This window comes from Bidens hawaiensis, unplaced genomic scaffold (genome assembly GCF_021521415.1).
Source record: "Bidens hawaiensis isolate Kalapana, Puna unplaced genomic scaffold, B.hawaiensis_p1.1 tig00025990_1, whole genome shotgun sequence".
Taxonomy (NCBI): Eukaryota; Viridiplantae; Streptophyta; class Magnoliopsida; order Asterales; family Asteraceae; genus Bidens; species Bidens hawaiensis.
In genome coordinates this window covers 333,262-344,053 of record NW_027494178.1, presented here as the reverse complement: position 1 = coordinate 344,053, position 10,792 = coordinate 333,262, and the positions used below count along the sequence as shown (strand labels likewise).

The window sequence follows — 10,792 nt, the reverse complement described above, 5'->3', positions numbered from 1 at the left end:
TTGGACATGAGTACGGCATATCATCCTCAGACTGACGGTCAGTCTGAGCGAACTATTCAAACTCTTGAGGATATGCTCCGATCTTGTGTTCTTGATTTTGGAGGTAATTGGGATTCACACCTGCCTTTGATCGAGTTTTCTTATAACAACAGCTATCATTCCAGTATTGGTATGGCCCCATTTGAAGCACTTTACGGTCGTAAATGCCGCTCCCCGATTTGTTGGAGCGAAGTGGGTGAAACTCAAATCACAGGACCCGAACTTGTTCAAGAGACAACCGATAAAATCGCCAAGATCCGTGATCATTTGCTGACTGCCAGAAGCCGACAGAAGAGTTACGCAGATCGTAGGCGAAAGCCTCTCGAATTTCAAGTTGGTGATCTTGTTCTCCTCAAAGTGTCGCCTTGGAAAGGTGTTGTCCGCTTTGGGAAGAAGGGTAAGCTTGCTCCTCGTTATGTTGGTCCATTCAAGATTCTCGCGCGTGTGGGAAAAGTTGCCTACAGACTTGACCTGCCGCTCGCGCTCAGTAATGTGCATCCAACGTTCCATGTTTCCAATCTCAATAAGTGTTTAGCTGACGAGAACCTTCACATTCCACTTGATGAAGTTCAAGTTGATGAATCCATGCATTTCATTGAGAAGCCTGTTGAGATTATGGATCGCGAGGTTAAGCAAACCAAGCGCAGTCGTATCCCTATCGTGAAAGTTCGTTGGGAGTCCAAGCGCGGAGCCGAGTTTACATGGGAAAGGGAAGATCAAATGAAGATCAAGTACCCGCACCTGTTTTCTGCGCAACCTACTTCGAGATAAATTTCGGGACGAAATTTCTTAAAGTAGGGGAGACTGTGACATCTGCCCCGATCCGACCCGACCCAGGTACCCGTTTCTCTGACCCGATCTCTCTTTTATTATTTAATATTTATACTTATATTTTACTTTTAATAATAATATATATTTCCTTCCCGCCTTTTTCTCTCTCTTTCTTTCCGCCGTCCCCTCCCTCTTCCTTCTCTCATTCCGCCCTCTTTTCCCTCTTGTCGCCGTCCCGCCCTTAAGCCTTGTTTCCCTCCTCTTTGCTTGTCCTTTGGTTCTTCCCGCCTAAGGATGTCTGCAGCTCCACGCGCCAGACTCCTTACATGGAAGCCTGCGTGAAGACATCTTGTTCCTGCGATGCGTGGAGAGAACTCTTCTCGCAGCGCGCTAAGAATGCATGTTCTTCCCGCAATGCGCTAAGAATGTATGTTCTTCCCGCGATGCGCTTAGAATTCTAGTTCACGCAGCACGCTAAGGATTTGTGATTCTTCCCGCAGTACGCTAAGGATTGTTGTGCCAGCCTTCGCGCTCGCGCACTCAGCCTTCCCGCGCTTAACCCTTGTATCTTCTGTTTAAATCTAGCCGTTTGCTTTTGTGTTGTCTTATCTTTTGAGCCGTTGACCTAACCCATTTAATGTCTGAATAGTTACTTTCGGCGCAGCATGCGTACCAACCCCCATTGGTTGGAAGAAAAAGTGACTGACATTATCTTTTGAGATCTGCTTTTGCCATGCTTGACCAGTACCTTTATCTGAACCGCCCATGCCTGTTACTGTTCCCTGTCAGCTTTATCTTGCCCCCTGCAGCTGCCATATCTTTTGATATCTTTTGCTTTTGGAATCTTTTGCTTTTTGAGATCTTTTCCCCTTTTCTAGGGATTATGTCTCCTAGGGTTTTTCTATAAATAATAGTATTATTTTTCCTAACACATCACACACAAAACACTTAATCTCTCCTGTTCTCTTGCTCCTTGCTCTCTCTGCCGTCTTCCTCTCTGCCTCCGTCTTCCTCCTTGTTCTTCCTGCTTTTCCGGTAATATATATTATATATAATAGTTTACTTATTAATTATGCTAACTTATAATCAAGACTTAAAACCAATCGTTAAAACAATAATCTTTAATTATAGGTTAACTTTGCTAGTTTAAGAGTTGATTCTTGCATATCTTGCACCGCATCGTTTATCAAGTGAGTAATCTCGTACCTAATCCCTTTTTGCTTTTAAATGTTTTGGGATGTTCATGTGTTCATACAAACTTAGTCTTAAACTGTTTATGAACTTTAGTCGCGCAGTATCCCATGTGTTGAGGACGTTTACTTGGCTGTTTATTTGTATGTGTGTATCATTAACCGCTTTGTTCGGCCTATTCCGCAGTTCCGTTGGTACCATTAGTTGAACACGGGAGACCTATCGTTTACGGTTTTCTTTGTTTACACTTGCACAGATGTTTTCTCGTTTTTATGCTCAATTGGGAGCATGGATTGAACTATGATCTATGAACTATCTTAGGCTTGATCACAATCTGATTACACCCTTGTTAAACTCTAGACATACACGTGTTGCGCGCAGATTTACTGTGATTATCTATGATTATCTATTAAACTTGATTTCTCACCAACACGCAAGTGTTTGACGTTTATTTTAACACATGTTCAGGTTTGCAGTAGCTGTTTTGGAGCTTGTGGACACGTAGGACGTTTTTACTTTTGGACCTAGAATTAAAATGTATCAAGACAAGTTAATGTTGTTTGAATGTTATAATTTATAATATATTGATTTATGTTTGATTTATGTTCTTTATTTTCCCCGCTGCGCGTGCGCGATAAAATGTGTATTAATAAATATTGACACCAATAGTGTCGCGAGTAATGAAGCAATATGTGGCGCCCCGATGTATAATCCGCCTTTGGTCGGGGTGTTACAAATTAAACTTTGAAATTGGTCAAATTAATCATCAATTTGAAGTATCAATTGATCAATTTTGAGTTTTGAGTGATGAGTTTTAACTGAGCGTTTAAAGTTTTAAGCGCCATTTATAGAAACCCAGTTGCAGACGTTCATATTTTGTTCATATGATCGAATCGATGATCAAATTGATGGCCGATTGATAATTGTTTGATGATTACGAGATTATATGGAGTGAATTGAGTGTTCAATTTCAAGTTACAGGTGTTTAATTTTTTTGTTAGTTTAGAAGTTCTGTTTAGAAGTTCAGAACTTCTAAACTTTTTTGAACACCTAGTACTTTTTAGAACTTCTAAACTTTATCAGAACTTCTAAAATTTTTTTAACAACCTGAACTTCTTAGAAATTATTAGAACGTTTAAAGATGTTCATTGTTTTTTGAACACCCAGAACTTCATTGAACGTATTAGAACGTTTAAAGATGCTCTTTTTTGGTCAGAACGTTTAAAGGTCTTCAGTTTTGTTTCAGAACGTTTAAACATAATATTTTGAACCCTAATCAGAGCTCGATTGAGTGCGTTATTTCTGTAATTCCATAATCGATTGATGATTCTAAAGCCTCTTACACATCAATTCGATTGATTAAATCATCAATTATGGTGTTTATTTTGGTCAGAACGTTTAAATTTTGAGCATAACATTTAAACATGAACCCTAATCATAGCTCAATTAAGTGTGTTAATTTGTATTTTCATAATCGATTGATGATTCTAAAGTCACTTACACATCAATTCGATTGATTAAATCATCAATTTTTTATCAATTTGAAAATTTTTAATGTTCAGGGACGTTCTATTTCAATTTTGGTTTTTGACTTTAGAGATTTCATACTTTAAGCTGTGATTAGAGTTTAGAAATTGGATTAGATTGAGCAACAAGTTCCGAATTTGGATCAGAGTTGATTTGTAATCGACGAATTTTGATCGCGAACTACTGTTGGGTTATTTACAAAATTGTCACCGCGCGTTTTTTAATCAAACGCTCTGGAATGTCGCGTACCTAATGTATGATAAGCCATTATTGTACGTTAACCCACCCCTATATATATATATATATATATATATATAAATTGATATTGTAGTTGACATTTTACGATCTCATTTTTGGTATTTTACACTAAAATTATTTTGTACATAAGCCCTATATATGTTATTTGTAAAAAATATATATAATGGTTTAATAAAATGCACAAACTGCTAAAAAGATGCTAATTCATAATACAATAGTAGAAAAAAGATCTGTTGCTAGACATATTAAAAAACAATGTATTGATTTTTTTTAAATTAACTTAAGTAGAAGATAATTGTAAACTAGCTGGGTGCCCGCGCAATGCAGCGGGACGCACGCGCAACTTTACATTGAACGAATAGTCCATGTCGGTACATACGTACCTGATGACAGTGCGCACGTAGCCTGAAATTGGGCGCGTAACTCGTGCAAAGCCAGTTGCGTGTAATCGAAGATTGAACACCACGTAACCAGACGGGAATGCACGTTATCGACATTAAAACATGCTTAACCAATAGCACACGTGTAACTCATGGCGATTAACGGTGTAGGGTGTTGGGTTGATCGTTTACCAAGATTGGGTTATGTGCGTTACGTGGTGCTGGACTTCATTGGCCCCGATACATGTAAACAACGGTATCCGCGTAACTTGTAACGAAAATAACAAGGAAAACCTAAAATATACAGTAATTTGGAATAAATCATTTTTTTAAACCAACCCGTTTTGGCCCCAAACCCATTCTGATTCGACAACGTTCTGACATGGCCTCTTTCAACTCGAGCCCGAACCAAATTAACCATTTTTTGTATCGACTCATTCCGACCCTAATGTACTTTTACAAATGACCCAAGCTCGCCTGACTCGACCTATTACCCGGTTCTAAATGGTAAGCGCGTAACATGCTAACTTTTTAAAACTAAAAAAACTATAACAATATCATAATCAAATTAAAGAGAATAAAATGTTCGTTTTTATAATGTATTGTTTTTTAAAGAATATTAACGTGTGAAAAAATTATGACCGTTAAAAAAGTCATGGGGTATTTAGTTTTGAATTAGGGGCTATATGTTTAACTATTATTAAACTTTACAATTGTGAAGTTGAGGGACTAAAATTTTAAATATATATTTGAAAGAACATATTTATGAGTAATAAACACCTTACTACCCCTAATTTCTAAATATGCATTATATGTTATATAAAACAATGAGTTTGACACCTCTTAAAATTTAAGAGGTATCTAACTCATGCTTTATATATAGTATAAATATAGATAAATAATCACTAAATAAAAATTAAGCTTTGTAATTTGTCAATTCATATTAAAAAATAATTCAATTTCATTAAATAATACAAGTTGTTCATAAATATATTGTTCCACTAGAGAACGGTTTATTACTCTTCATGAAAGTCTTCTCAACTTGCATCTATTAGCAGAGATATGCGATCAAGTGTTGTTCGCTTTTAAATAAATTTTATGTCAAAACGTTGACACAAATAAACACTTCTCTACGGCAGAATTTAAATTAAAATTTTTTTAAACAATAATTCATATTTATTAACATTTAACATAACCCAAACTATATCTGGATAATGGGTAAACGAGCAACAAGCTGCGCCGCTATCCCCTTTTGGATCGCAAAACCAATTCTACTAAAAATCAATCCTTGGTTCCTCGGGCTCTGTGAGTTACTGTGGACCACCTTCTGCACCGGCTCTAAAAAGCGAACCGCCTCGGGAGCTAGGGATCCAAATGTGTCGAAGGCAAATGGAATGAACACGTGCTGATTCTCCAAACATGCCGCCTCATGCTTAGCAACCTTCCTAAATTCCGCCTTCAAAACCGCATGTCTCGGAACGAAGCCACTGTCTCTCAGCCCCACCAATGGGGACACCCCAGTGAGGTCGACCCACGCATGCTTACCCCTGCCCAACCAAACACAAGAACGTCCGCAGGACGCAGTGTAGATCTCCCCTCTCTCAAATCAGTCAGAAAGAAACAAAATATATTACATCAATCAAAAACCATAAAAATGAATACCTACACCGGTTCTAATAATACGAATTAATATCGGTACCGACGTTGTTCGGTCAATATCGGTTCAGTTCAGTTTGTTATTGGTACGATACTGGCAATCAATATACTTTACGACATAAAAAAATATATTAGTTTGAACACGACTCAATTCGTTATGCTAGCGGTACCTGATATTGTTTACGATACTATATTTTTTTATCTAATTTAACCCAAAAATATAGTCGTACGTATCTTATATCGATTGTAAATCATAAAACGAATACCGGCACCGTTTTAGCTAATATGAATAAATTCAATATCAATTTATATATAAATAAGCATACCACAAAGATATAATATTGTATTTTAAAAGTTATAAGCGGAATAAATATTTTAAAATTTATATATCTTTATGATCAAGCTCATTATTGAACATTTTTGTATCGGAATGTAGATGAATTAAGGAAGTCGCAACATAATTTTTACAAATTATCATATTTTAAACGAAAACATAAATGTAAAACTTCAAAACGTAAATGTTCTTTTTATGATTCTAATTTAGTCACACTTTTACACTGTTTGTTTTTAATTATTATGACCATTGGATCTCACTAGTCACTAGTAAATTTGGCTACAAATATTATATGGTCATCGTAGACAATTTTACTTATTACAAATGTGTCAACTACTTAAATACAAATCTAAACTTAATTTCACCAATTTTACAAAATTCCACCAACTAATCCAAACCCAATTCAACCGTACGTAAAATTAAAGTTTTCTCGATGACATGTGGGTACTTGTCCCCCAAGCTATTGATTATCCTGTATGTCGGTGTATGTGGCTTTTTCGTCACAAGTTCAAAGCCAACAAGGCATGCAGTTGATCGATATAAGGAGAGATCGGTAGTAAATGATAAATCTCAAATAATTGATTGTGACAAGACATTTAGTCCGGTGGTGAAACTTGCTATAATCCAAAGCAAACTTTGCTTAGCGGTCTTTCTATCATGTCCCGTTCAACTTATGGGTTTTATTGATCAGCGGGTCCCAACACACTTTTGTAGCCTTCAAAAATCGTTGTACAAGCTTAAACAGATCAAGATTTAATGCCATAAACGCTTTTGCAACATTATTTAAAGATATGATTTTCATGTTTTGCATGAGTTTATTGGTTTTGTAATAAACTAGTAATTGACTTCTTCACGAGACATTGCCCTGAGCTGCGAACTTAATGATATGAAATTCAACTCTCAATATAACTTCTGTTCTTTTATTTTTTTAAAAATTGAAGTTTATTTAATATTTTATTCATACAACGGATATAACGGTTTAAAAAAAAATCACTGATCCCGCTAGGATACAAGTCATTTTATAGTGTACTGTTATTTTTGTAATATTAAACATCTAAATAAAAAAAAAGAGTTTAGTTTCTTTCTCATCATTGTAACAACAATAATAAAATTAATATAAATAAATAAATAAATAAATAAATTAACAATAATATTTGCATTTAATTTTCCCTCCCTATATAAACTCCAACTCAAACCCAAATCTCAAACTCAAAACAATAACACTCAACTCTAACTTCTAATATCTCATCACATGAGTCACCACCACAACATGTCTTCCATCTCTTCGTCTTCATCATCTTCTTCATCCGAGTCTATGATGGAAGAAAACATCAAACACGCAGAAGAAATCATCAACAAATGGCGAGTCGATGACCATTCTCGTTCCAAATTCATCTCCATCTTTCATGAAAACAACAAAGAAGCCACAATTTTCTTCACTTGCATCAAAGACATGCACAAAGCCATGCATTCCCTAGCATCAAGTGACATAAAATCGTCGAAGCTCTCGGTTGCTCAGAGATTGATGAAAATCGCAATGAAACGTCTAGAGAAAGAGTTTCATTTCATCTTATCAGACAATCAAGAATACTCGAAGCCTAAATCTGCTTCCACACGGTCTTCTACCTCGTCACGATCCCACACTGATTCGAAAGAAGATATGAAACTACATATCTCACCAATTGCAATTTCAAATCTCCGGTTGATTGCTGATACAATGATTAGTTCTGGCCACGGAAAGGAATGTATCGCAGTGTACAAAATCGTACGTAAATCAACAATTGATGAAGCTCTATTTCATCTTGGAATCAACCATTACAAGCGCTCTCACATCAAAAGGATAATAAACGCTCCAGATTTCGACAAACACGTCAAAATCTGGTTACATGCGTTTCAAATCGCGGTGAAAACACTTTTCCATAGCGAAAAGCTTCTATGCGATAATGTGTTTAGCGCAAATGGAGAAATTGGAAATTTGTGTTTTATGAATTCGACGAAAGAAGCAGCCTTTAATCTATTCATGTTCCCTGAACTCGTCGCAACCAAATGCAACGCATTTAATTCCGAGACTATATTCGTTATAATGGATTTATACAATTCGATCTCATATCTCTGGCCAGAGATTGAGTTACTCTTCTCAAACGAATTAATATCTCCGGTGAAAAACCAAGCTTTATTGTGCCTTCACAAACTCAGTGACTCAGTAAGATCGTTTCTCAGCAAGCTGGAATCGTCGATACAAAAGAATTCAAGCAAGCTTACGGTATCCGGTGGTGGAATCCATCCTTTAAACAATTCAGTCATGACGTATTTATCGTCACTATCTGATTATGGCCTTGCGTTAAATGAAGTAATCGTCGATAATTTGCCGTTTAAGGAAGACTCGTTTCTTAAATCCTACTTATTAAACACTAACGAAACATCGCCTCAGGCGGTTTCTGTTAGTTTTGCTTGGATCATTCTTGTTCTTCTTTGCAAGCTTGATGGAAAAGCTAAGTTTCACGACTATGCGGCCTTATCGTATTTATTTATGGTGAATAATCTCAATTTCATTATCGAAAAGGTTCGTGCAACGAATTTGAGGTTTATTCTTGGGAAAGAATGGGTAGTGAACCATGAGGAGAAGTTGAAGCAGTATGTGTCAAGTTACAAATCCATGTCTTGGAGTAAGGTGGTTTCGTGTTTGCCGGAGAGTTGTTCTTTGATGTCACCAGAGAAGGTGAAGGCTTGTTTTAGGAAGCTGTATTTTATGTTTGAGGAAGTTTATGGGAGGCAAATGGAATGGATTGTGGTGGATGAGACGATGCGAGTTAAGATGAAGGCTTCTATTGCGTGTAAACTGGTTCCGGCTTATGAAGAGTTTTATTTGAAGCATTTGGTGATGTTAAGTGGAGATGAGAGGTGTTTGAAGATGTTGGTGAGGCTTTCGCCGGAAAATATGGCGAAATACTTGTCGGAGCTGTTTCCGGGGACGGGTTTAAGAAGCTCATGGTCCTCTAATTCATCATTGGCATAATTTGTGTAACCGGATTCGAATAATCTGAATTCGATTCGATTGACACCTCTAATTCAAAATACAATAACATTTTGATGTGCTTTTACATTTGTTTAACATGTTTAGACTAAGCATAAATAGACAAGAAACTATATAAGTGAAGAATCACACTTATATTCATGCAATACATAATCCATTGTGATTGTTATTGTGGTAGTATCACTCGTGTATTAGCAAAGGTAAGTTTGAGTGGCGAAAATCAAGTGTCCGCTTTCATTGCGTATAAGCGAATGACGGTACAATACTTAAGTTTGCTAGTTAAGATGTAAAGTCTAGACAATGTTATGACATTCATGACTTAAAAACTATATGGTATTTATTAATATTTCTAGCATGCCTATGTAGACGGTCGTGCTTGTCAAATTCTTGTTAATGCCTTAACAATCAAACCGTTTATCTTATGCTTGTTAACGCCCTAACAATTGATTCATACGGAGAAAATAATTAAGTGCAGATGTTAGGGACAACTCGCTAAACTTTGTCCTTAAATTTAATTTTGTCATCATGTTTACAACACTCTAATTCAACATTTTTTCTATTCAATTAACATGGTTCCTGTCTTTTACTAAAGAGAGAATTAAAGGTTGTTCTAATATTTCATAATTTAGTGATCAATGTTAATAATACAATGCAACCTTGGTAGATCAATATATGCTAATTTATAAAATCAACCTGAAAAACTTGAAGGTCAGAGCGAAACCCAACTCGGGTACATCAGTACTTTTGGTCTGGCATATGTTGTCGAGTTTGAATTTGATCATCCGTGTATGGAACGAACTTAAAGCTTAGTTTCTTTATTCCAATGCTCATTTTAAGCTTCTGATTTTAACATAAATATAACCTATTCAATGCATCTATAATTTAGCTATGAATCAGTTTATTACGAATTCAATATCAAAGAGCAGTTAAACTCATAAACTATTAACTATATATAGTAAAGCATTTTTTTCTTTCATCAACTTTATTCAAAGAGCTAATTTGGGGAAGAGATGACACCCCATGACCCCGGCCAACAACAACTATAACTTAAACCCATGCTAGTTTTATTGTTATGAACTTTATTTGGGCTGAAAACAACGAGGTGCCGAGGTGCATGTTCTAATTAGTATGCGAATAGATGTTTAATATTAGCAACCCATTATTTGAAATTCATAGCCCATCAGAAAGAGTTCAGTTCTAGATTATACAGAAACACAATCTCAGGTATTTTGAAGGGGGTTCCATCGGTCCATTGAGGTACGAGGTGGGCAGACACAACAGTGACGGACCTAGGAAATTTTCTCTGTTGATTATTACTATATACTCAAAAGGGTCGGTCAGAATTTTTAAAGTATAATACTCCAGTACTTAAAAAAAATAATTCACAGGAGATCTCGACCCCGTAACATAAGGGTAGTTCCACTCCTGAGTTACCGATCTTTAAGTCAGCCTAGCTAGTTTATCTTCTATCGATCACAGCGAAGACTCTTTGTTTGATTGCCTTTTATTATATGACCTTTGATTTCGATGGTTTATTTGAACTTTAGACATTTATGCTGTTTAACATGTAAATGTGTATGATTGAATTTTTTTATAGCCTGG

General features: G+C 36.1%; 1 pseudogene; it reads left to right on the top strand.

The window, feature by feature from the left end:
• The first annotated feature begins 7,317 nt into the window (after positions 1–7,317).
• On the top strand, positions 7,318–9,341 carry LOC143572675 (exocyst complex component EXO70H1 pseudogene; annotated as a pseudogene).
• The last annotated feature ends 1,451 nt before the right edge of the window (positions 9,342–10,792 follow it).